The following is a 25,159-nucleotide window of genomic DNA, read 5'->3' as shown; positions in this document are numbered from 1 at the left end:
TTCATTTGTAAAACCTATTAGTAAAATGAATTCATATATTTTAAAGCAAAATACTAACTACATAATATATTATTTTGTATTGCTCTCTCTGGGCAAAGATTTTAAAGTGTAGGAAGGTCAGAACCATTAACTTATATGAGGAGAAAACTGATTAAAGATATTACTTATCTGCAATCATTAGAACTTAAAAACAAAAGAAACTGAAACAAAACAAAAAACACAACAAAACAAACATACACTCCAGGGATCCTCTCTGGGAAGGATTTCTAATGTAGTTATTCTAATAGCATCAATATACAAATTTCCAGACACTGAACTCCAGGAGTGGGGGTTATTTAACTACTATGCTTTCATTTATGTGACAGTAGATGCTTGGGGATTTTGAAATGGTTGATACGCTATTATTTTTTATTTTAAACTTGGCAATTGTTTATTTTCATAAATCTTTAATTGCATTTTTCAAGAGAGAATAGCAATTTCTAATAATGGAGAAAAATAGCTGCTCTTGCACACTGAAATACATAATTACATAACTACTTGTTTATTCCTAGAATGCAGTGCTTTCTAACTTGTCATTGTTTTTATCAGGTGGAAAAATCAATGTATTTTTTAGAGGTACTGACTTTTCTTTTTGTAAGTTAACTGTAACAAAATATCCAATACATACACAGTTTAGTCTTTGAGGTGAAATGAGGTACCAACAGTAAGTTATCTTTTCCCAGAAATTATAAAATAGTCTCAAAATTAAGATGGATACATGGTTTATCTTTCTTATTTTCGAATACATTGCTGATTTCAGTGGGTTCTAGTGGTATTGCTCTTTTGAAAGATTAGATTTTTTTCAAAAGTGAATGAATTTATGAATTTAACCTTAGTTGTACATCTCTAAGATTGCACATCTAGAAAAATACAGGGTTACCTTACAATTGACATCACAAGTGTGTTTCGAAATGAAATCATGTGCATGAGTTTATATGTAAAGATGTTCTGCATATATGAAAGGCAACGTACTAAAGCTTATAATATAAGCTTTCATAGGGTTTTGATCTTTCTGGACAGAATCTTTCTGTATTTGTCATGTACTCTATGCTGAGAAAGAAGTCTTTTCTCTGCTTACTTAGTACACAGAGAAACTGTCTTCTCCCTTGGTGTCTTTGTCTTAGTAGCTGTCCAAGCTTGTGATCTATTATATTTAGTGTGACCTCATGCCACAATTTAATGTAGCCCCTGAGCAGCCTCCAGATTCAAAGGAAACTTCTGAAGCAGGTGACAAGAATCCTGGTGATGCAGGGAAAATTTGAAAATGGGGAGTGGGAATAGGACATAAAACCTCGGTTACATGTTCAGCATCAAATACATTTTCAGTTCTCTGTAAATCAAAGGTATGAGGATAGTATCGGTTTGTCTTCTAGTATAGCAATGGTCCTTCTCTTGTTATCGTTAAAGTGCAAGTGGTGCATCAAGTATTAAACTTCCCAAACCACTGATCTTCTACAGTATTACATGCCATATCTATTTTTATAGCATTTTTGTAGCATGGTGAATCAAAAGTGTTGTTTAAGATTGTTAGAGTAGAGAGAAAACTAAGAATAGTCTTCCTTTTGGCAATATTCAAGGAATAGGTGACAAAATAATAGATAACTTTTTTAAAAAATCCCCTACCTTTTTCTACAGTAAGTTATTGGTTGTAGTCAAATGTGTTATAATTTCTATGCCTAGAACATAAGAGAAGGATAGTTAAGTAGAAATCATTTCATTTCAGAATATATTGTCTCTGAATATCATTCTTTAATAGCAACAACTAAATCACAGGATTCCTTGTAATACATTTGAAAACACAATACTCTGTCTGTCATTGTGTTGGAAATGAAAGCGTTGTGCAGAGTGAACAAAGAGCTTGATCTGCCAGCTTCATGAAGGACTCTTTTTTGGCCAACTGAAAAAATTAATAGTTATTAGGGGGAAAAAAGTAAAAGTGCAATTGGCTGGCTTCAGAAGGAAAATGTATAAACTACTGAAAAGTATTCCAGCAGTGTTATTCAAATTACAAGACTTCAAATTCAATGTCAACACATGGAGTAGCATACATTTTCTGATGTATGTGCCTGCAAGGAATAGGTGGGACATCTTTTCTTGTGATAATAAGAACTAAAATTTGGCCATGCTATGTGAAGACAACAACTTTGTCTATAAAACCATAATTACGTAACCTGATAATTCTTGCTAGTCTAACTTCCAGACAGTCTGAACTAAATATATTCTAAACTATGAGGACTTTCAGCCCTGGGTTTCCTAAATCCTGATTATGTCAGGAGCATTTTGCAGGAAATATAAAGAGCGTTCTTTAGAGAATGAAGTTCTGGTGTTTACAAATTGAATATTTAAAGCTTGAATCATTAGTGTCATTATTTCTCTTTAAGTATGTTGCGAACTCTTGACATGGAAGTTTCTCTTTCTTTTTTTTGATCTTTGGTTTGTGTTTAGTTACTCATCTGAGGGGTTGAAGAAAGACTATCGAAATGCAGTATAAAGTAATACTGAGTGTAGGTACCATATTTTTCTTATAGTAGCTTGTATTCACAGAGAGTTTTATTGCATTTTGCTTTCAGATATGAAAAATTTGGGAAAAAAACAAACTGTAGAATATTTTGCTTCAATATTCCATGCAGAAATAATTCTAAAATGACTTATTTGAATCTGTGATGGAAAAGGCAGTAACATGAATGAATAGTTCCTTATATCATTTTTATGCTGCCTCTTAAGATGCTTGTGTGTCAGTGGTTTTATGCCTTGGGGAATGCTTTTTATTTTAATAGAATGTCAGTTGCATTATTCCTTTTGGCTATCAGCCTAATTATAAAGTAATGACATGTGACACATCATTGGTACTGACATACCTTGGAAAAATTCCTGAATTTTTGTCAGTAGCCTTAGGCAAACATGAAAAATGTAAAAAAAAAAAAAAAAATCCTGCTTTTACTTCCTCTCCAACAGAGTTCATTTTAGTCAGCAATTAAAAGACAGACACTAGAAACCTTACCTTTTGCTCATACAGAAATCTTGGATTTCTTTAACGCTAGTTTACTGCTAGAAGTTAGGTCTTAAAGAAGATGCTTGAGATGTAATATAAGGTCTATGTATTGTGCAGTTTCTCCTAGTTTCAGAGCCTAACTTATCCTGTTTTATCCGGTGTGTGGCACAAATGATTCAAAAATAGTTGTCTTTGAAGAACTTCCATTTTAGACCTCCTGCTGGTCCTACTGAACCTTTGTTTATCTTTATGGTCTGTTCTTTGTTTACTTTTTTAGTCAAGCATATGCTGCAAGGATTAGAAGTTCAATGGTTATTGTATTGCTGTCTGAACTAGCTTCATTTGAGAGATGATAGTCTTATTTTGTAACAGTAAGATTAACCTTGTCTGAATAGTAATATTCTTGTGACTGAGGCTTTGATTCTCCATCTTCCTCACTGCCCCAAATGTTAAAATAGCTTTTTCTAAAGCTGATTAGAATTGCTAACAGTTGGGGCTTTCAGTGCTGTAATAAAGTGAGTGATATGTTTGTTCTGTTCTTGTGTCAATTGTTGAAGGTCATATACACCAGTACCCATGTATAGAAAAGGCCGAATTTATAATCTCAAGCTAGTTCTTAGTTTACCATTTTCTGATATTGTTTGTAGAAGCTATGACTCCCAGGTGTGATACTTTAAAAAATATTGTAAAAGCATTAGAAAATAGTGAGCACCATCTTCCAATAACCATTCTTCTAACCTCTGCTTGTACCAGAGGTGACTTTCAATGTTGAGTGCATATAATACTGTGTTCTCATGTGGCTTTTATGTAGTGTTCACTTAAAGATTGTTGGAAAAAAAATCAGGTAACTCTATTCCATAGAGCCTGTGAGGGTAAGGGAGGGTGTAGTAGGTGGCATTTTTCTAAGTGCTCTTGCTCACTCAGATAAGAGAAGAATTCGTTTGATACTATGCGTTTCTGAATACACTGTCACAACCTATTTGTGCATCTTGCTCCCAGTGAAAACTGCAGAGTTTGTTACTCCATTGTACATGCAAATGCCAGGGTGGTACCTGAATTTACGTTTTTAGGAATTAAATTACAGTAAACCTGTACAATATGACTCTTCTTCAGAGCAGAATGGTGATGCTGTTGCAGTTTGTGCAAGGTGTGAATGCTGTTCTTGGTCTTATTCTGACAGTCCTATGTCTAGAATTGACTGAGATCAATCCACAATTATGGGCCTTGGGAATTCTAACTGTAAGATGTGAACAGAATTTTCCTCCCTCTCCAGCACGAACATCATGAGGATGTTGTTCATAGTTCTGGAGTAGCTGGTTGCTGTTAAAGTAAGCTAGGTGATAGTTAGGGGGCAGGAACTTAATACTGAAGGACAGAATAGTTGCTAGATTCTGTGGAGTGCCTATGTTTTGCTGTATGCTCTCACCCCTTCTTCTTACTTAGTTTATGTTGTATCTACCTGCAGTGCAGTTGTTCTTTTTTATGCTGTATCCACTCCTGGAATGGTTATTGTCAACACTAGGTAGAGAATATATGCTTTGGCATCATTTGTGATAAGAGCAGTATAAAGGATTTGACTGTCTTGCAACTATACAGAAGCACTGAAAATGCAACCCAAAGAAACCTGATTAAAAAACTGTCTACTGGAGTCAGCAGGTGGCTAGATCTGCAGATGTGAGAGTTGCACCTGCCCTGTGTGTTTGCTTTGGTGATTCCTGCTGATATTTTTCTTTCTTTCTATTCCCCTCTTCCTTCCACTAGGTGTAGAAATGTATCAAGTGATTTCACAGCGAGAGGTTTACTGCTTCTTACTGTTGTTCTAAGCTTGATGTGCTCAGATCACTAGCATTACTGTCAAATACAAAAACACCACAGAATTCTGTGCCACCATGTTACTTCCTTTCTCCATCCCATGTGCCATATGAAAACTGTATGTGCCTGTTTTGATTGTGCAGTCATTTTTAGTTTCTCTCCATTTTTCCTTTGAAGCAGTCTACATTTGTAACTATGGAAACAATGATGCTATTGATAATGACGTGCAATATGGAGTCAGAAGCTGTTTGTTTTGGAGTTCTTGTATTTTTTCTTTTACTTCAGACTTTCAACATGGTTTGTGGAGTGCAGGATTTTCTAGTAGTAACCTGTATCAGATGATAATATTTGAAATATTCCCACCAAAGCTGATATGAATAAGACTGCATTAAAAAATGTGCATGTAAATAAAAACTTGTTAAAATATGGCTATTTTTCCAATTCGGCAATAACAAACAACTGAAGATTATTTGTAGTTTTAAGTATAGGAAGCACCACAGCAGCTTCTTCTGTTTCAGCAGCTTTTACAGATTGATCTGAAGAAACTTGGTTTATGAAGTCCATCTACAGTCTAAATCCCTGGTGGAACCTAGAAGAAACAGAATAATGTCATCAGCAGAATATATCTGGTGCTTTCATGCTATAAAACTTTTCATGCAAAGTGGTGGGAAGGGTTAAGACTGCAGATCTGTTAAAATAGAGTGTGAATGTAGTTAGTTTTCAACTATATCTTAAAAAAAATTACAAAAGAGTTGCATATAATTGTCTGTGTTACCAATGGGTAAGCTGAGGCGTGTCACAGCAGTGGAAAAGCTAGAAGTCCCTTTTTGATGAAGTAGAACAAGGTATTTTCTACAGAGAAGGGAGCTATCAGGGCCGAGCTTGCAAAATACTGCCTGGACTGGCCTCGATACACTCCATTATTATTACTATTTAATGAATTGCAGCAGTAGGGGGAAGGAGTTGGTAATGTGGGAGGATAACTTCTGTGGATTTTGATCAAGGCAAGAAAAGTCTGGATTTTAATGGTGGTAATGTAAACCTTAGGCAAATGAATGAGGGGAGAAAATTTTGAGAGTGGGGATAGTAGTCGGAAGAGACTGAACCACGTGAGTAAAAATCTTCAAATGGAACTTTCAGATGTTGCAGTGAAGAAAAAGTAGGAAACAACACCTACAATTTTCCGCAACAAAGGGATCAGCTGGGAATTTTGATTTTGGCTTTGATTCCCATGAGCTATAAAAAAAAGTTGGAGATAAAGAGGTTGAGCTGGTTATAAGAGTACATCTTGGTTATAAGAATAACTGGAATATATATGACAGGAATAATGTTGCCTGGTAAACCAAACATTAGTCCTTGGAGCTGAACTGTCTGAGAATGGGAGTTTGGAGCCGTAGCTTTATCTGGAGTGGGAGAGCTGATTGGGGTTTGTGCAGGAAAGCAAGCTGGCCAAGAAACTGAGCTGTAGGAACAGGAATAGAAGCACCTCATAAAGCCATCATAACTGTCAGTGAAGCTTTTACTAGATAACATACAAACATATTCACTGACAGGGATGGAAGCTTGGCATTAAGAAACAAAACCAAAAAACATAGGGGAGAGGAACTCAAACTGCAGAATTTAAACATCTGTATAATGCAGTCTGTTAAATTGTTCAAAAATTGGTTTATATAATAAGGAAAAATGTTCAAATCAAGTATGTATTTCAATTAAAACCCCAAATGGTTTTTAAATGGTGGGAGTCCAGAACTAACTATACTTTTTCTTGCTTATGGGAGCAGACTTTAGATTATTTTCCTTTTGGATTTTCACTGAACTCCCCAAAATAAGGAGTTGGTCCATATCATGAGCATTCAGTTATTCTTTGAATAGTTCCATCATACCTTTTCTTTTTTTTCGTTGTGGTCTTGGTCATCTTCCCTAAGCCTAAACCAGCCTGTGCTTAGTTTGTGATACCCTACTGTGGTAGCCAGTTTATAATCTTTGTATTATTATCCTCATACAACTGGGACCTGTTTTTTATGCATGTGTCTGTTTGAAAGCTTCCTTTGTCAGATGCTGCTATGAGTTTCCTTCAATTTATCTGTAATGCTCTGTCTATCTCTGAGAGGATAGCTTTGTCGGCTGAGCTTCAGTGAAGCTGCTTTGTCTGTGGAAGTGAACAGGGCGTTGCTTTTTTTACTTGCTTTTCCCTCAAAGATACTTCAGGTTAAAAGTTTACTGTTGATAAATTAAGAACTGGAGAAATGACACCATAATGTATATTTTATACATCTTTTTCATTGCAGATGTGTAACTCAGTTGCCTATTTTTCAAGTATTTTACAATTATTTTGCTATTTCTACTCAGGGACATCTTTGATAGGCACTGAATGGAATCTGAAGTATTAGATCCACGGTGTCATTCATATCAAAAATCCTTTTTGGGAGATGTCTAAGGATTTATGTTGCGTTCATACAAAAAATGTGATTTCATTCTAAAAAACCTTAAGCAAGTGTTGAAGAGATCCCAAGGACCAGACAGATAGAAATCTATCCATGGCAGTTGGTGGAAAAAAGTTGTCATTTTCCCATAATTCTTCTTACAGATTTATGAAAGAATACTCCTGAGAAGTGCATTTCAGGAAAAATGGGAAATTTGAAAATATTAATTCTTCTGCAATGCTGTTGCTGCAGTCTGTGATTGTTTTCAGTAGTATTTCAGTAGTCTAATCTGACAAAGATTAGAGATTATAAATATCCTCAGAGCAATGCAGAATCCTGCTGCTGTGAGACAAACTGTGACAGTGGGGTGGGCAAGTTCTTGCGATGTAGTCTTGTGAGGTCAGGAATCTTACTGGCATGTTGCTTTTGTGACAGTTACATTTTTGTGCATGTTTTTTATTGATTAAATAACAAGTCACATTTAAACAAAAAAAGGCTTTCAACATGCATGGAAATTATTTTGGAGGGAATATTACAGCAGCCAAACCCTCTCTTATTGAGTCATAATTTCATATACATGAACAGAAAGCTTGTTTTAGAGGTACATGAATATATAATGGTCTTTGACAGTATGTCATATATATGATATAGCAGTATTGTACCTTTCCTACCACGTTGTAAAAATGAACTGCGTGTATTTGTCTATATGATTCATTCCTCTTGTATATGCAGTGCAGCTAAAATAAATCTGAATTTCTGTCTTTGAGGTTCTGTTTGCAGTACTGAAGTATTTTGAATAGATGTTATTTAAAAATGCCCTAAATTCTGGTAGAGAAACACAGTTTTTCTGATCTACTTTTATATCAGGATGAATAAGCAGTTTACTGAATGCTTTTTAAAAGAAAGACATTAGGGCCTCTTAACACCTACACTTCTCTGAACTCCAGACTGTAAGAGGTATAAATCTGTGAGCTAGATTCTGCCCTCAGGTGTAGATTCATGGCAGTGACTATATATCAGTGGGAGCTATACAATTACATTTGATACAAAATCTGTATCAAAAAGAAAAATGGTAAAGCTTAATCAAAACAAAATAAAAAACCACACAACCTTGAGGTAGATATTTTTACAAGAACTCTCATTGTGTTGTATGCTTCAGTCTTTATGGAGTGCATAGAGGACACTTTGCATGTGTACCACAAAGTCCTTGCTGTTGGCATGTTTAGTGATATAGGCATGTGTGATCTGAAGAACAAACTTGAAATTGTGAAACAGGATGGCTTTTTAGTAGCGAATGTAAAACTTAGTGTATGAATAATGCTATCGTACAGGGCTATGCTAAGATTTCTGTATGGCTGGAATAGCTTATTTTAGCTGTGCCATCTGTAAAATAGATGATACACAGTATAATTAAACTCAATCAAATTCTATAAAGAGTAACCATTTACTTTGATAAATATAAGGTACTCTGTACAAAGTACTACCTGGAATGTGGTAATGTACTGTGATTGTAGGAATTCTCCTTTAGCCAGATAGAACACACTAAAGAACAAGAGTTCTACCCAGCTGCTCACAGTATTACTAGATTTCAGATGTCTCAGCTTTTTTCAGAGTTACTAAGCAACCACAAATCTCATTCAAGTCACTAGGAGCTAAAGATTTTTAGTACCTTTTCACAAATCATGCCTATAACTCTAGGGTATCATCATACTACCTGAATGAAAGGGGGGGAGGGGGGAACAGAAAGTGAGATTCTGGCCCCTGTAGTCTGGAGTGGACACCAGCCTCCATCAGAGGAGAAGAACTATACAAATACTCATAATGCTATGCATTAATTTCTTTTCCTAAAGAGAAGAGAAATGCCTCTGGCTTGTATGAAACAGGAATAAATATTATAGTGCTTTATCTGCACTCATTTCTTCAAGTGACATTCATTTCTTAAAACAAAAACCCACCAAAAATGTAGTAAGAGAATGGTATCTTTGCTATAGGAAAATCATAATGGAATCATAGAATGGTTTAGGTTGGAAGGGATCTTAAAGGTCACCTGGTTCCAACACCCTGTCATGGGCAGGGACACCTCCCAGCAGACAAGGTTGCCCAAAGCCCTGTCCAACATGGCCTTGAACACTTCCAGGGATGGAGCACCCACAGGTTCTCTTGGCAACCTGTTCCAGTGCCTCACCACCCTCATAGTAAAGAATTTCCTCCTAATGTCTAATCTAAATCTACTCTCTTTTTGTTTAAAACTATTACCCTTTGTCTTGTCACTATGCTCCCAGATGAAGAGTCTCTCCCCGTGTTTCCTGTAGGCCACCTTTAAATACTGGAATTTTTCAAAGTTTAGGCAACTGTTCTGTTCTACAGACATTTGTGACCTGAACTACTTTGTTTAATTTATTATGGACGAAAATGTTGCTGATCTTGCTTTCTCTTTGCCATCAACTCCACTTGTGTTAGAACTACTTTCGGTTGTTTAAGTGCATATTCAGTTGTTCATTAAACATGTGGTGTTCTCATTGAGGTATTTTGGTCTCATTTTGATATATATATTGACAAAAACTGTGGAGGTGTTCTATCTGTTTTAGTTTCATTTGTATTTATCTGCAGTGATGCATCTGTAACTGTCACTACGTTAACTTATTAACAGAAACTTAAGTACGCAGTTGATCAGGCAGGCCATAGCCAATGCTATTGTCTCTGGGATTCTTATATGCTTCTTTTCTCTCTGGAAATTGAGACATACCTTTGACTGCAAGACCACCAGACTTACCTGTCCTTTCTAATTCTCTATTCCATTGTTCAGAAGCTCTTATTTTAAGCTATGAAAATATGTTATGAAGGTATAAAAATGTACGTATGCTTCTGAAGCTTATACCTTTCTTTCCAAGTCACTGATCTTTATTATGTAAAATAAAGATAACCACGGATGCTGAGATGTCACTGTTATCTGAAAGGGTATTAGCACACAAGTGTATCAATTTTAAATTCCTTTGACTTGCCATCCATCCTTTTTTAAAAAAAAGTATTGAGGAACTACAATTCTTGCTCTCTTCAAATAGGAATTCTACCATTTTTTCTCATGTGAAATGGTTTATTTAACTAGATTATTTTATGGGGCTTATTCTTGGTTGCTCTCAGCAATATTGAAAGACATGGAATAAGTTCAAGGAGAAAATGCTGCAAGTGAGGCACTGAAGGAAAAATAATTAGCATTACTTCATTTTATCACTTGCAATGTGTTTATCTTCGAGTCATACCATCAATTGGTCTGGTGAAGATAAACGGGGTCAAACGAGGCCAGCACGAATCTGCAGGTGTTTCTGGAAATAGTGCTGAGATTCACTAGGTGGTGCTCTTCTCCCTGGGTAGCGGACAAACATCTCACAGTGACAGTGATGCTGAGAGGGTTTATGTTGAGGAAGAAAGGAATACTGGTCTCATAAATAGCGTCTTCCATGCTGGGTGTCGATGTTGGCGTCCTAGTCAAATAATTAAGTCTTTTATAGTGGTTTTAATTCGTTGATACCCATTCTGCAGTTTTCAGGGTGGGAAGCCTCTACTGTCATCATATGTTTGTCAACGAGCCTAAACACTGCTGTTTGTTGCCTGCACTTGTTGCCTGCAGGAGAGTGTTGGGCTTGTCATTCTATTGACAAACTGAAAAGAGAATTTCTGTGCACAAAATTCTATATTCTAAGTATAAAAAAAGAAGTGGGTAAGTGATTTGGGGAGACTACTCAAAAGAGGCTGAGACCAGGTAATTTCCATATATATATATATCTTTGTGCATGGAATGGTCTGTACATCACCTCCAGAATAGTAGTTGAGGATCACCAAAATGGAAGTGGAGCTTGCTATAAATTAATTATTCACATGAATTGATCCAAATGTCAGTGGTTTTGTTTTTTGTTATCTTGGCAGGCTTTAGCAAGAACAAAAAGGTTTTTGTGAGTTCTCACCTTTCTCCATTATCTCACCTTTTTGACTTTCATATAATCCATATAGACATAGTAAATGTACTTTAGATGAGTATTCCAAATCTAACATGAATATGTTAGCATCTATTTAAGTTTTAGCCATACTGTTGGCTACATCTAAATATTTTTGTCCTATTCTTTTTGTAAGCTATATTGGACAGAGGAAATACTTAAATTCTTATTTATTAACCAGTTAGACTTAAGTGTTAAATAGAAACACTCAGTGTGCTGGGTGTTTGTTTTGTTAGCTATCCTTGGGACAGAAACTTCCTTAAACATGAAGCATTTTAAAACATCTGATAGATGCAGTTAAGGGGGGAAACTTTCCCTCCTAAGTTTTTCTTATTTTCCTATTTACTTTATAGTTGCAGAGGTGGAATTTCACTTTGTGTGTCCCCAAGTATGGAATAATTGTTGTCCTCACTCAGATTATTAAGGTTAATTCATTGAAAATTACTATGGTCTCTGAGCAGGTGAAATGCTACAGAAGTTATTATGCAGTGGTGTTCTGGTGGTAACATGCTAGGAGTGTGAGGAGCAGGCTTTTCACACTGAAGTAGGCTATAATGTAGAATGAGTTAGATGAAATCTTATGTTTTGTTTATATTTTCAATATTCCTTTCAAAAGTGATCATGACACTTACTTTGAAGGAATTTCCTTTCTACAAGCCAAGTAAGTTTTCATAATTGACATATCAATTGTAACTAACTATTAAGACAGTGAATGATTTCTGAGAAGCAGGAATAAATTAGATAGTCATTAGCCAGTGTAACTCCTTTTTCATGAATGAAGAGATGAATGGTGTCTTGAGAATGTAGTCTGCATTAGAACATAGTGGGAAAAACTGGCAGATAGAATGTTGCACTGAAGTGCAATAGTAGTCACACTTTTTTGCTAGAATGGTTTGTGATGAACGGTCCGTTGTATCACTATTCTAATCTGTCAGATCTTAGCCTATTGCCTCCCTATAGAGATTCACTGTGATCATACAGTAGGAGATTCTAAGCATGGGAGAACTGGGTTAAGTCTAGGTTGTGCTGCTTGATGGTTTTTGAACAAATCACTCTATATCAAGGAAGGTGAAAAGCTTACAGGCTCTTTGTGCTTAGCTGTTTAGGATGCAGGTAAGTAAGAGGTAGGTATTTTGTATGGTAGATGAAACAGGATTGATCTTAAAAGTAAACAACCCCTAACCCATCTTTTTTGAGAAAGAAGATTGGAACCACAGAAATTCTTTATTTGTGCAGTGCTGCAAAAATGGCTCATGAATTCTTGTGATATCACAAGAATGCAATTTGCAAAAGAGCAAGAAGTGTGTCTAAAATCAAGTATTTTATTTAGAATATAGGGCAGTGGGAATATGGATGTAATTCATTGTTCTGCTTTCCTGTTTGATAAAATTGTAGCAATTTTGTTTCCCATTTGTAAGTTGGAGATAATGCAGCTGGACTTTAAAGAGACACTGAGGATAAAATTAATTATATTTTTGGATAGTGGATAGCATGGTGATGGCAGTATCATAGTAATGAATATTGCCTTTTTTTTCCTGATAGAACTTTTTCCCAGTTGATTTTTCAGAATTCCGCTGTAATGATCTGATTCATTACAGATCTAACCTTTGACTTTCTGACTAATAGATTCTGTATCGTTTTTGAGTGAAGTTTCACTAGCCTGGAGAACTTTGACTCCCAGTGGAGTGTTAAGCAGAGATACAGTGGTCAAATCACTGCATGGTGTGCTGATAGTATATTTCCTAGAGCCATTGTTTGTTTCTGTACCTGCTTCAAATTCTTCTGTGAGTGATGACAGAGGGAAAAGATGTACATGACCTACAGTACTGGCCCATCTGTGAAGACCAGATGGCATCTGTAATAATTTTTCCCTTCCATTTCTTGTAAATTGTCTAGGGGAAACTCATGTGCTGAAACAAGAATAGTGGAAGTACTGACTTTTATTGACAGAGTGGCATTTTGTGTTTTGTAACCACTGCAGCCCAACTATGTAATGCCTATGAATACCATGTTTGAAATAATATGAAATTCTATGGAACCCAAATTTAGGGCTTTTTCATGCCACTAAAAGAACAGAGGATATCTAACTAAAGCAATGTGTAGGAGCCATGTTTGTGAGACTTTGCTTTCCAGCAGTTTAAAACTAATCAGAATACTGAATAAATATTATGGCAAGTTTAAGTAAAGGGGCGTTAATTCACACTGTATTTTCCCCAAGCTTTATTTTTTGTAATCCATATAGTAATTGTACCTCTCAGCAATATATCCTAACTTTGCAATATTCACTATGCTGAAGCATAAAGTCCAGTCTGTCAATCTTCATCCAAACGGATAGCTTGGGTTTAATATGAATAGCAAAGATTTGTATGAGCCTATGCAGTTTCATACACAGTATTCCTGTGAAATATGAGTAGACTTGCAAGACAACAGGCTTACCTGTTTCTCCTTAGTAGTTGTACACTAAGGTTGATATTACTGACATCTGTGTTACTGCCAGCAGAATTTTTCCCCAAACTGTGTGTGCATATGTGTACATACGTTTGCAGCTGGGATTTTAGCTGTGACTAATTTTTTTTCCACCCAGCTTATATAGTTACATGCTTTTATGAGTGTGGTCCTTTCTTTTATAATTACATATTACATCTGTACATGGAAGTGTTCTCCCTTTGAGCAAAGGGAGAAAATCATCTAGAGGAAAGACTATGCTATTAAAAGTGCATGCTCTGTACAGAACTACAGATCAGCAAGTTTGGGCATTTCATAACTATTATTATTCAGTCAGGTCATTTTGTAATATCCATGCAATATTTTGTTGAAGACATTCAAATATATTCAAGTGTTTAGCAAGTACTGCTTCTGAGGTAGCAAGTCATGTATCCCCTCTTAACTTGTACAGCAGATACTGTAATTTCTTTAAGAAAGTCTCTTCATTTACCTCTTCTAGTCATAAAACCATTGCTCTGGAATGATTAGTTCTGCTAATGATAAATATTTTTCCCACTTTGGGTTAGTGTCCAGTTTCTCTTTCACTTTTCATAAAATTTTACCAAGTAAAATTAAGAGTGCCTTTGTATGTCACTTCTAAAGCAATTTATTTGCCAAAAGCATCTTTACTTCTCAGATGTGACTTTTTTTCCCAATTATAATAACTATGCAGTCTAAACACTAGCATCAATATCACTTTAAATTGTTAGAATCTTGTTGGCTGCTAATGAGGCTGAGTCATGATCTCAGTGCATGATTTTGAATCTGATGATATGTTGGGTTTTGTGCTATTTCTGGTTGTGTCCGAGGTTGGGTGATTTTAAGCCTGATGATATGTTGGGTTTTGTAATGTTTCTGGTTGTGTCTGAAACAGGCACATGAGAAATTACAAATTCAGACCAATTAAGACGTTCCTTCTGCAATCACAAACTTTTTTTGTGAGCTATCATACATTCATTTTTGCATTTTTAGCTCACTTTTCACTGATCCAGTTCAGTACAGAAATCCTAATAAGAAAGCTTTTATAAGCATAATTTTATTGCGTTGAAATTTCAGACAAGCCCCCAGACCAAGGAACCAAACCAAACACCCCATGCAGTATATATGGACTAAAGAAATCCACGTTATGTGGAAAGCAAAGAATTTTTTCTCAGTCTCGTTTTTGTTGAAGTATTAGCAATCTAATCATAGTTGCTCTTAGTTCGGTTATAATACTCCACACTCACACACACAACCCTAATTATCCAATTATTACCAAAGCCAAATAATAGTATGGTTAAAGCTGACACAAACTGTTTAGTGTCTACTTCTTTCTCTGGTGTTACACTGAATTTTTCTCTGTTCCTTAGGGTCACTGATGCTAAGTTTCCTTCTAGAAGGATGGTGAAACATTACAGTAACTCATCTGCATCCTGGTGGACAGAGCATGGTGTTGATAATGAGTACTTCTTCCTCCTTGCTCTTAAGTCTGCTTGGATTTATTTTTAAGCATTTGCCAACACCATTATCTTGCTTGTTCTTTCTTTATTGCTCCCCAAATTCCATTTTACATCTGAGTTTTATTATATATGGTGGGCTTTACCCGGCTCTCACGGCTGCATTCCTTTACCAGGAAGCTGATGGTTTGCATTTGTAGACCTGAATCCATGGTATGATCCTGTGCCAGTGCTGTCATCTACCACTTGATGTTTTGGGGGCTTCTGTTACCGATCCCTATCTTTTTTCAGCAACCTTCAAACTTCTTTATAACATAAGTAATGTTTTGTTAGCCCAGACTCATTGCATCATTTTCTTAGGGTCATCGTTCAAAAGCAATGATCCATTAGCAGATCTGTGTATTGATAGATACAATGTTTTGGTATTATTTGTTGTTAATAACTGTTAGCTACTAGAATGTCGATGGTATGTTAACAAAATTACTTTATAACATAATAAAGGACAAATTAATCTAGTTGTAGATATGAAGGACATTGTTTATTTAAGCTTCTGATTCTTGCCTTTTCTGAAACAACAGGAAAGCCAAGAGATTTATCTTATAAATATTCCATAATCTAAGATCTGTGCACCAGAAGACACTAGTAAAATAGAGTAATAGTAAATGTAATGGGTGAGACCTGTTGTGGAAGAAATCCTGTCCATGGCTACTATCCAAAAATAGTCACTTGTACAGAATGAGACTGCTGGTGAGTGTAATCTAAGAGGCCCCATTAAAAACCATGACCTTTCTCAAACAAGTGATTATTACTCCTGCCTTCCACTCAAATCTTTGTAACTGATGCCTGACTTTGCCCAGTTTGAATTTTGCAATCAACTTAAATGAATGCAGGTGAAAGACCTTATTAAATAAAAAGCAGAAACAGAATGATTTTGGACATAATTTGAACATCCTCTTGGAATAATGGCATTTGCAGTATTTACCTCAGACCCTGAATTCACAACTGTTGCACAGAATAGTTGAAGCATCTCAGCTGACAGTACTGATGCTCTTGAATTGTGATACATGTGAAAGGCGTTTTACTTGCACATAACTTTTCTTCTGTTTCCAATTCCATTGTGAGAGTGCAGAGGTATATATTTTTGATACTAGCAAAGCTTTATTATTGAGAATGCTGCAATTCAGTAAATCAGCTAACAGTTGGAAGTGGTATTTGTAGAAGTTCTGTTGGAACCAAACATCCTCTTAACCACTGCAAACAATTACTTCTCTTCGTTGCTTTTAGGTAATAGAAATTCTAAACAAGAAAACTCCTCCCAGCTTATTGTAATAATAATCTACAAGGGCCTTCTTTGGTTTTGACTATCTGTATTTTTTTCACCCTACTACTACTGTTCACCAGACCTTGTAGTTAGATGAACACAGTCTATGATTGTCTGTGCTTCACTAAGAAGACGAGAAAAAAATGCATTTCATCTCATGGAGTGACAAATTGATTTTTATTTTTATTTTTTTCTGCAGAGTATTGCTGAATCTTAAAGCTTGAAAGTGGTTTAAGTCCCAGATCTATTTCCATTCACTGTTCCTCAAACAGAATTTGCAGTTTCTGAATTTTGTCTGTTTTGGAATCTTTTTGAAAGACAGGAGACTTTTTTCTTTTTTTTTTAATTTACAAAATTAAGGGCAATATTGGGTATATTGTTTCATGACTAACTTCTACCACACTTCCCCAAAAGGAAAGTGTATTTATTTTTTTTTGTGAATTACTGTGAATTTCAGTTTTAGAATGGAGTTGCAGTATTACATTGAGTTTTGAAATGGTTGCCATTGCTTTAGTACATTATTTTTTGGATTTTTTTTATTTTAGAGGAAATATGCAAATACATAGATGACTGAAAACTAAGCTTTACATTCTTGCTTTTGTTTCAAAATACATGCTCAAATGTGCTCATCAGTACAGATGTCTTCAAAAAATTATGTGAATTTTGTAAACACTAATCTGATGGATGAATTTATGCGTTTACATGGGTAGGCTAGATCATTTCAAACAGCAAGAAAAACTTTGTTTTTGCAAGTTAAGACAACTGTCTTATTATCATATTTTATTATCCCAAATTATCTTGTTGGGGAAAAAACAAACAAACATGTTTGGGGAATTAAATTAGCAGAAAAACTTTGGCTTTTGTATTGCAGATTTGAGAGATCAAATATATGAACTGGTTATTATTCTTATCTGCAGTTGACCTAAAAAATTTGACTTCTGTTCTACTTCAGAGACTCTTAAGTTTCAAAATTATATAGTGTCTTGTGTGATTCTATATAACAATTTTCAATCACTATTTCAATTTCTGGTCATAATAAACCTTAAAATATTGTAAACACTGACCTTAGGTACTTGTCCGAGCAAGCATTTTTGCAGTTCTGCAAGTGACTAACAGGTCACTGTAAATACACAGTCCAGTCTATGCTTGAAGGAAATCTACTGTTTCTGAGCCATACCGGCTTCAGAATAAAATTTAAAACAACTTTATATTTAAATAATGTTAGTACAAAAGCACAAGATGCAGCGGTCAAGTCTTAAAACTGCTAGAAAATGCTTGGCACTTTACATATAGAGAGTATTCTAAGCCACAGTTTTTCTGCCTGCATAGCCATGACTATTGGAAGTTTGGTAAATATAAGTACCATTGTATTGGCTGGAGTAAGTCATCTGAAGGTTTTATTTATTTTTAAGAAGGATGGTTGGTTCTCTGAGCTATTGCTGGAGACAGACTTCAGTGTTGCAGAGCATTTATGATGCCAAAACACTGTGACAAACCCATTCCCTAGTAAGACTACATGGCTACATATTTTCAGAACCTCTTGGTAATTTAAAGGCAAACTGTATGTAATTTGACTTTAATGCAGCAGCTAGTGGATGCAATTTACAGTACTGTTGATGTGACTTCTGGCATGATCTGGTATTATACCTCTTCTTGTACTTGAGAACATTATTCTTAGGAGCAAAACATATGTAGAAAGGTTTTCTAGTTGAGGAATGCAGGCATTAAACTAGTGGGTACAACAGCTGAGGGCATGTATTTGGATATGATTAGAATCATGGAATCATTAAGGTTGGAAAAGACCTTCAAGATCCATCTGGTCCAACCATCACCCTACTACCAATGTCACCTGCTAAACCATATCCCTAAGCACCAGGTCCAACCTTTCCTTAAACATCCCCTTCTGGAATTTTTAGCATTCAAATAGGTGCTGAAATTGAGTGTCCCAGCAGCAGATGTTTTCTATTGATTTAAGAAAGTACAATGAATTTCTCATGAAATTCACCGAAAAGCTTTTAAGAAATAATTCCCTTTTTTTTATTTTACCAAGGTAGGTTCATCATGCACCTGCCTAACTCTGTAATCAAATCTCTTCCTATTTTTTCCAGCTATTAATTGTCTCTTTTGTAGGCTAAAGAATACAAATGGAACTCTGATTTTTTTTCAAATTGCTTTTTTAAAGGAATTTTAATATAATTGCACTTAGCTTATTTGATACAAAACCATTTTGTTGGTAATGATTTTCATTAATGCTACTTTGCATATGGTAGCATTTGCCATTGACTTTCTTGCAGGTGACAAAATTAGTGGTTGATAACATTCTAATTTGTCAGTATACTGATCTTAGGCTGTCTTGTGTTTATATATAAACTACTTGCTTTGCCATTGATAAGTATCTATTGGCTTGACTGCTTACCTGTACATTACTCTACTGATCTCTCTGCTTATCTTGCATCCTGTACTCTTGTATCGGAGTCAATTTATTCCAAGGACACAGTACTTTTCAAGTCATTTAAACACATAGCAGGAAGATTATCCAGATGATAGGTTTATCATTGATTTTTACAAAAGTTTGTGAGGTACATAATTAAAATCTAGCTGCATATGAAGACATGTATTTGAAAAGATGAGCTTTATATTTGAAGTGATGAAAAACAGTTTTTATCCCCTGTTTCTGAAAACATCTCTGGGTATTTTTTTAAGCAGCAAATGATTATGAGAACAGTTCTTTTTGGGTACTGCTTTTGGATCATGGAGAATGACTAAGTTTTCTAGGCTTGTAGGCTCTCAATGTGTAGTCTGTTTCATGACATGTCAAGTAGAGCTGAAAACCTGTGCCCTTCCAAAATTGAAGTTGTTCTCTATGGTGCCTTACCTTTACATACAATATTTAGAGGGCTTATGTGGGAGCTACCCTCATCCTTTGGTTTACTGTATAGTAGTTATTCTATACTTGCAATGTTGTGCAACCTCATCTGTATCATTCTCTCACTTATCATTTCTTCAAAAATTTGATTTTCTGTTTCATAGTAACTTGTCAAACTGTTTTGCACCTTGTTGAGTCATACAGCCATGATCCTATATAGCAAAGCTGAATGAGCTCCTCAAAAGCTGCTGAAACTTTGTGGAAATTTGAAGGCATTTGGTATCTGTGTTAGGTAGGGGGTATATTGCTGGAGAGCTGATGGTGCCATTTTAAAAACTTGGAATTAATTCTTCAGCAAACCTGTCTGGACTGATGCAAGAGGACTAGATGACTTATTTTGCATACCCCTAGATAACATACAACTTCAATTTTTGTGATGCTACTGGAAAAGTTCTGGTAGTAAGTTACCGCTAAATTTCTGGGAAGTGACACTTTTTGTCTTCTAATCACTTCCTGTGAAGCCTAAGGTCTGTAAGACCTCTGGTATCTTGGACCTTCTTAGCATGCAAAGCCTTATGTCTGAATTTCTCAGTATGTGAGTATTGTTCTTCTAAATCAACTGGTAAACAGTAACGTACTCTAAGCGTCTTGGGGAGCGCTTTTCCGTCTTGGGGAGAGCTTTTCCGTCTTGGGGAGAGCTTTTCCGTCTTGGGGAGAGCTTTTCCGTCTTGGGGAGAGCTTTTCCGTCTTGGGGAGAGCTTTTCCGTCTTGGGGAGAGCTTTTCCGTCTTGGGGAGAGCTTTTCCGTCTTGGGGAGAGCTTTTCCGTCTTGGGGAGAGCTTTTCCGTCTTGGGGAGCGCTTTTCCGTCTTGGGGAGCGCTTTTCCGTCTTGGGGAGCGCTTTTCCGTCTTGGGGAGCGCTTTTCCGTCTTGGGGAGCGCTTTTCCGTCTTGGGGAGCGCTTTTCCGTCTTGGGGAGCGCTTTTCCGTCTTGGGGAGCGCTTTTCCGTCTTGGGGAGCGCTTTTCCGTCTTGGGGAGCGCTTTTCCGTCTTGGGGAGCGCTTTTCCGTCTTGGGGAGCGCTTTTCCGTCTTGGGGAGCGCTTTTCCGTCTTGGGGAGCGCTTTTCCGTCTTGGGGAGCGCTTTTCCGTCTTGGGGAGCGCTTTTCCGTCTTGGGGAGCGCTTTTCCGTCTTGGGGAGCGCTTTTCCGTCTTGGGGAGCGCTTTTCCGTCTTGGGGAGCGCTTTTCCGTCTTGGGGAGCGCTTTTCCGTCTTGGGGAGCGCTTTTCCGTCTTGGGGAGCGCTTTTCCGTCTTGGGGAGCGCTTTTCCGTCTTGGGGAGCGCTTTTCCGTCTTGGGGAGCGCTTTTCCGTCTTGGGGAGCGCTTTTCCGTCTTGGGGAGCGCTTTTCCGTCTTGGGGAGAGCTTTTCCGTCTTGGGGAGCGCTTTTCCGTCTTGGGGAGCGCTTTTCCGTCTTGGGGAGCGCTTTTCCGTCTTGGGGAGCGCTTTTCCGTCTTGGGGAGCGCTTTTCCGTCTGGGGAGCGCTTTTCCGTCTTGGGGAGCGCTTTTCCGTCTTGGGGAGCGCTTTTCCGTCTTGGGGAGCGCTTTTCCGTCTTGGGGAGCGCTTTCCGTCTTGGGGAGCGCTTTTCCGTCTTGGGGAGCGCTTTTCCGTCTTGGGGAGCGCTTTTCCGTCTTGGGGAGCGCTTTTCCGTCTTGGGGAGCGCTTTTCCGTCTTGGGGAGCGCTTTTCCGTCTTGGGGAGCGCTTTTCCGTCTTGGGGAGCGCTTTTCCGTCTTGGGGAGCGCTTTTCCGTCTTGGGGAGCGCTTTTCCGTCTTGGGGAGCGCTTTTCCGTCTTGGGGAGCGCTTTTCCGTCTTGGGGAGCGCTTTCCGTCTTGGGGAGAGCTTTTCCGTCTTGGGGAGAGCTTTTCCGTCTTGGGGAGAGCTTTTCCGTCTTGGGGAGAGCTTTTCCGTCTTGGGGAGAGCTTTTCCGTCTTGGGGAGAGCTTTTCCGTCTTGGGGAGAGCTTTTCCGTCTTGGGGAGAGCTTTTCCGTCTTGGGGAGAGCTTTTCCGTCTTGGGGAGCGCTTTTCCGTCTTGGGGAGCGCTTTTCCGTCTTGGGGAGCGCTTTTCCGTCTTGGGGAGCGCTTTTCCGTCTTGGGGGAGCGCTTTTCCGTCTTGGGGAGCGCTTTTCCGTCTTGGGGAGCGCTTTTCCGTCTTGGGGAGCGCTTTTCCGTCTTGGGGAGCGCTTTTCCGTCTTGGGGAGCGCTTATGCTTTCCTTGTCTGCATGTGCAGAACTGGAGAACAGATAACCTTCCTAAAATGTGAAAGTGGCTGCAGCCACAAAGAGACTTCATAAGAATGCTGTGAGAGGATAGGATGTACAGATGGTTGATTGCAACTGTATCAATTAAAGCGCGCCATTTGACATCAACACACTAATACAGGGGTGGAAGATGTTAAAAATTTCCATAGTCCTTTCCACCTGTTTCCATTTGTCATTGAAATTGCTTTCAAAACATATTTTGAAGAGGAAAAATGAAATGCACTAGATGCACTAGAAATAGAGAAAATATTGAACTGGAAAGGCCCTTATCTTGAAACTATAGTCCAGGTTTATATTTAAAATTATGAGATTACTGTTTGTGTAGAAAAAGCCAATGTGACTTCTTTCAGTACAGCCTTATGAAGTAGGTGACCTAACCTTCCAAGATAAAGGAAGGCTTGCGGTGATGTTAATGCTGGTGCTCCACAATATCATTTTTCTGATGGGTCAAGCATTATTCTTACTGATGTTCACTGGGATATTCAATGACCTGGTTCTCAAAAGCAATAAAACAACTCGATAGATAACCAAAGCTTCAGTGAATATCTTAGTTGTGCTTAACGGGTCTTGAGATTTCCAAAGCATTTTATCACAAGATTGATGTCTGCTATTTTCTGCAAAAGACAGACTTTGCATTTCAGCACTCCTGCTTGTAATTGTAGGATCATGGAGATGTTGTTTAGAAAAAACAAAAACCAACCAACCAAAAAAAACCACCGAACTCTCAAGATCATCTAGTTTAGTCTCCAGCTCAAAATGATTGTTGCCTAAAACAGGTCAGCTGTATTTGCCACCAGTTCTTCCCTGTTTGTGAGCTGCAAGAGAGAATCACAGGAGTTGAGAACTGTAGAAACAGAAAAGCAAGAGTAGTGTTATGAACAGATTTTTGTGAGGTTTCTGTGAAATGTTTGGGTAACATTGACTCTTGTTTAAAATCTTTTAATATAAGGAGATATAGAATGGCTTTTTTTTCCCCACAATGTTTGAACATTTGGATGCTTTAGCAGAAGATATTTATTTATTCAATCAGCGTGTTGAAATTCTATTGGGAGGCACATGCAGTAGTGCTAACTTGCAATGACTGAAATTAAATCCATCAGATAATTCAGATAGAAAAATGTGTGTGTTAATACTGATTATATAAGACACCTTTTATTTCTGGCAAGGACCTCTAAGAAAATCCCTTGTAATGCGGAGTAGAAAGGTATGCTTGTAGCTCAAACTATGAGAGATTTGGGGATATTTGCTTGTTCTGAAAGGTCTTTCTATTTAAGCTTGGAAAATGTATCAGTTTGTCTGTCTTAGATTCTCCACCAGTAAAACGGAAGTAATATGATGTGTTTACCATTCTACTGTCTTATTACACTGTAAAATGTTTAGACACTACTGTGTTGGAATAACTATATACATGAAAATGATAACATTTCCATTTCAAATATTTATCATGTAAAACTGAAGGAAAGCAGCTACCAATTTTGCAATATCAGGATGATTAATTTGAAAGACCGGCTTGGATCCCCTTGTGTAACATACACACTGATACTACATTCCTCTTAAAATCAGTCTGTAAATTCAAATATGTCTAACTTGTAAAGCCTAATTTTAGTTATTACTGAAGTGTCTGTGTGTGTCTTCACATAATCGTGAATTATGTTAGTTGCAAATATGGATTACTATTAGTACAAGTTAAATTACTTTCTTTCCCTTCTTAACATTGCTTAAAGTAGTCTGAAATAAGTTATGTTTAACAGCTTCCTTCTTCCAGTTATTCATGAGAGTGGATGAAATGGTTGGTTAAGCATCTGTGCCTTGCAAATCTGCTGTTTTCTTTAAAAAAAAAAAAGGCATAATGCACTGTGTCATCTGCTTAGTGAAGTGAGAAGCTCCATCCAGACTAAGTTCATTTTGAGCCACCACAGTTACATCTGCATAACCTAATGGAAGATGAAGCTTCTTTTACTAACTCTCTTCTCTCCATTTCTTGTGTGACACAAGAAAGAATCTTTCAGATTCAGAGCTCCACAATAACTGATTGTCCACCGTCAGAACAAAAGATTGCTAGTATAGAACTTCCTCTTTGCCACCAGCTTAATTTTTGACAAGAAATTAAAGTAGTAGACCTCCTACACTCTCTAAACATAAACTATATCCAAAACTTGCAGAAGTAATAGGAAAAACTGTGGCCGGTTACTTTCTTATAAAATGAACCTACACTGTAGACAACCTCTGAAACTTGTAATCTATCTCCTTTTAAGGGATACAAACATTAATTTATTGTATATTTGATTAATATTCTATTGCAAAACCTCTTATTTTCTTTGCTTTGTAGAGACAATTTATGTATGCTTCAGCTGGTGGAACTGTTGTTGATATGCATCCTGTGGAATACACTTTAAAGGGTGCTGCTGCACTACATGTAGATTAACCATGCAGTTAATTTTTTGGCACATTCTCTACTTTGCAATAAAAATTTGACAAATCTTGTCTGACTTATTCGCTGGGTGTTTTATATTGGTGAAAGGAAATTAATGTAATGCCAAATGTTTCATAGGCTCAGCAACTTCCTGCAACATTTCTTGTCTTGTACAAAGAAGTATGAGGCTGCTGTACCCTCAGGGTGCCTCTGATGTATTTGCTTTCAGCACTACTATTGGGACCCATCTGTGGAAGGCAGGTGTAAAGTGTGCTAGTCACTTCTTAGTGCTCTAGTAAGGGAAGCTGTGTGGATGTGGTGGTAAAGCACTTCCTTTGGCAACACCAACTGTGCTTTCTTCTTATCCATTAGTGGAAAGGGGCTATCACTTTCAGAACACCCTGCAACAGAAACTTTAAGTCTGAGCTCAGTATGTGGTGAAACTCTTGCTGAGTTCTCCCATCACCATAGTGCCTTCACTTTGAAGGTATTGGCGGTGTTCTAAGTTGATGAACTCTTAACTCTTATTAGTTTCTATCTTACCAGCTAATGTTTTGAATTAATTTAGGTATAGTGGAGCACTGAATTTAAAACAAATGAACAAACAAACAAAAACAAATGAACAAACAAACACAACCAGGTTCTATAAACAACTCTGAAATATAATCTCTTAGCCAAGTCATACACAGTATACTAAATACTTATTAAGGATAAGCTGTTTCTACTTTTAGAACAAACATTAAATGGCAGATGCCCACAATTCTAATACCAGATGCCAGTGATGGAAAGGATTTGTGACGTAAATACTCCTGAACAATTTCTTCCCTAAATGCACATTCACAGTGGTACAAGGATTAACTAATCTAGGTAACTGGAGTTGTCTGTTTCTGCTCATGCTTGGACAGATACATTGACAAGGTGCTGTTGATACTGTTCTGTTTAACTAGAAAATGCTTTTTATTTCCAGAAGAAAAAAGTGTAATAGTTATGAGGTTACTCTGTTTAGTGAAATCAGTGAAAACTCTCTTAAACTTCAGTGTGGATGCCTTGAAACCAATGCTTTAAT

General features: G+C 37.1%; 1 protein-coding gene across 7 annotated transcripts in view; it reads left to right on the top strand.

Annotated features, from left to right (window-relative positions):
* The window catches only part of RGS7 (regulator of G protein signaling 7), a 260,078-nt gene that overhangs the window by 1,881 nt on the left and 233,038 nt on the right, over positions 1 to 25,159 (top strand). The gene's annotated exons all lie outside the window — the stretch shown is intronic.

Source organism: Cygnus olor, chromosome 3 (assembly GCF_009769625.2).
Source record: "Cygnus olor isolate bCygOlo1 chromosome 3, bCygOlo1.pri.v2, whole genome shotgun sequence".
Classification (NCBI taxonomy): domain Eukaryota; kingdom Metazoa; phylum Chordata; class Aves; order Anseriformes; family Anatidae; genus Cygnus; species Cygnus olor.
Note: the sequence above shows the minus strand (reverse complement) of the source record. Positions and strands in the feature narration are given on the sequence as shown.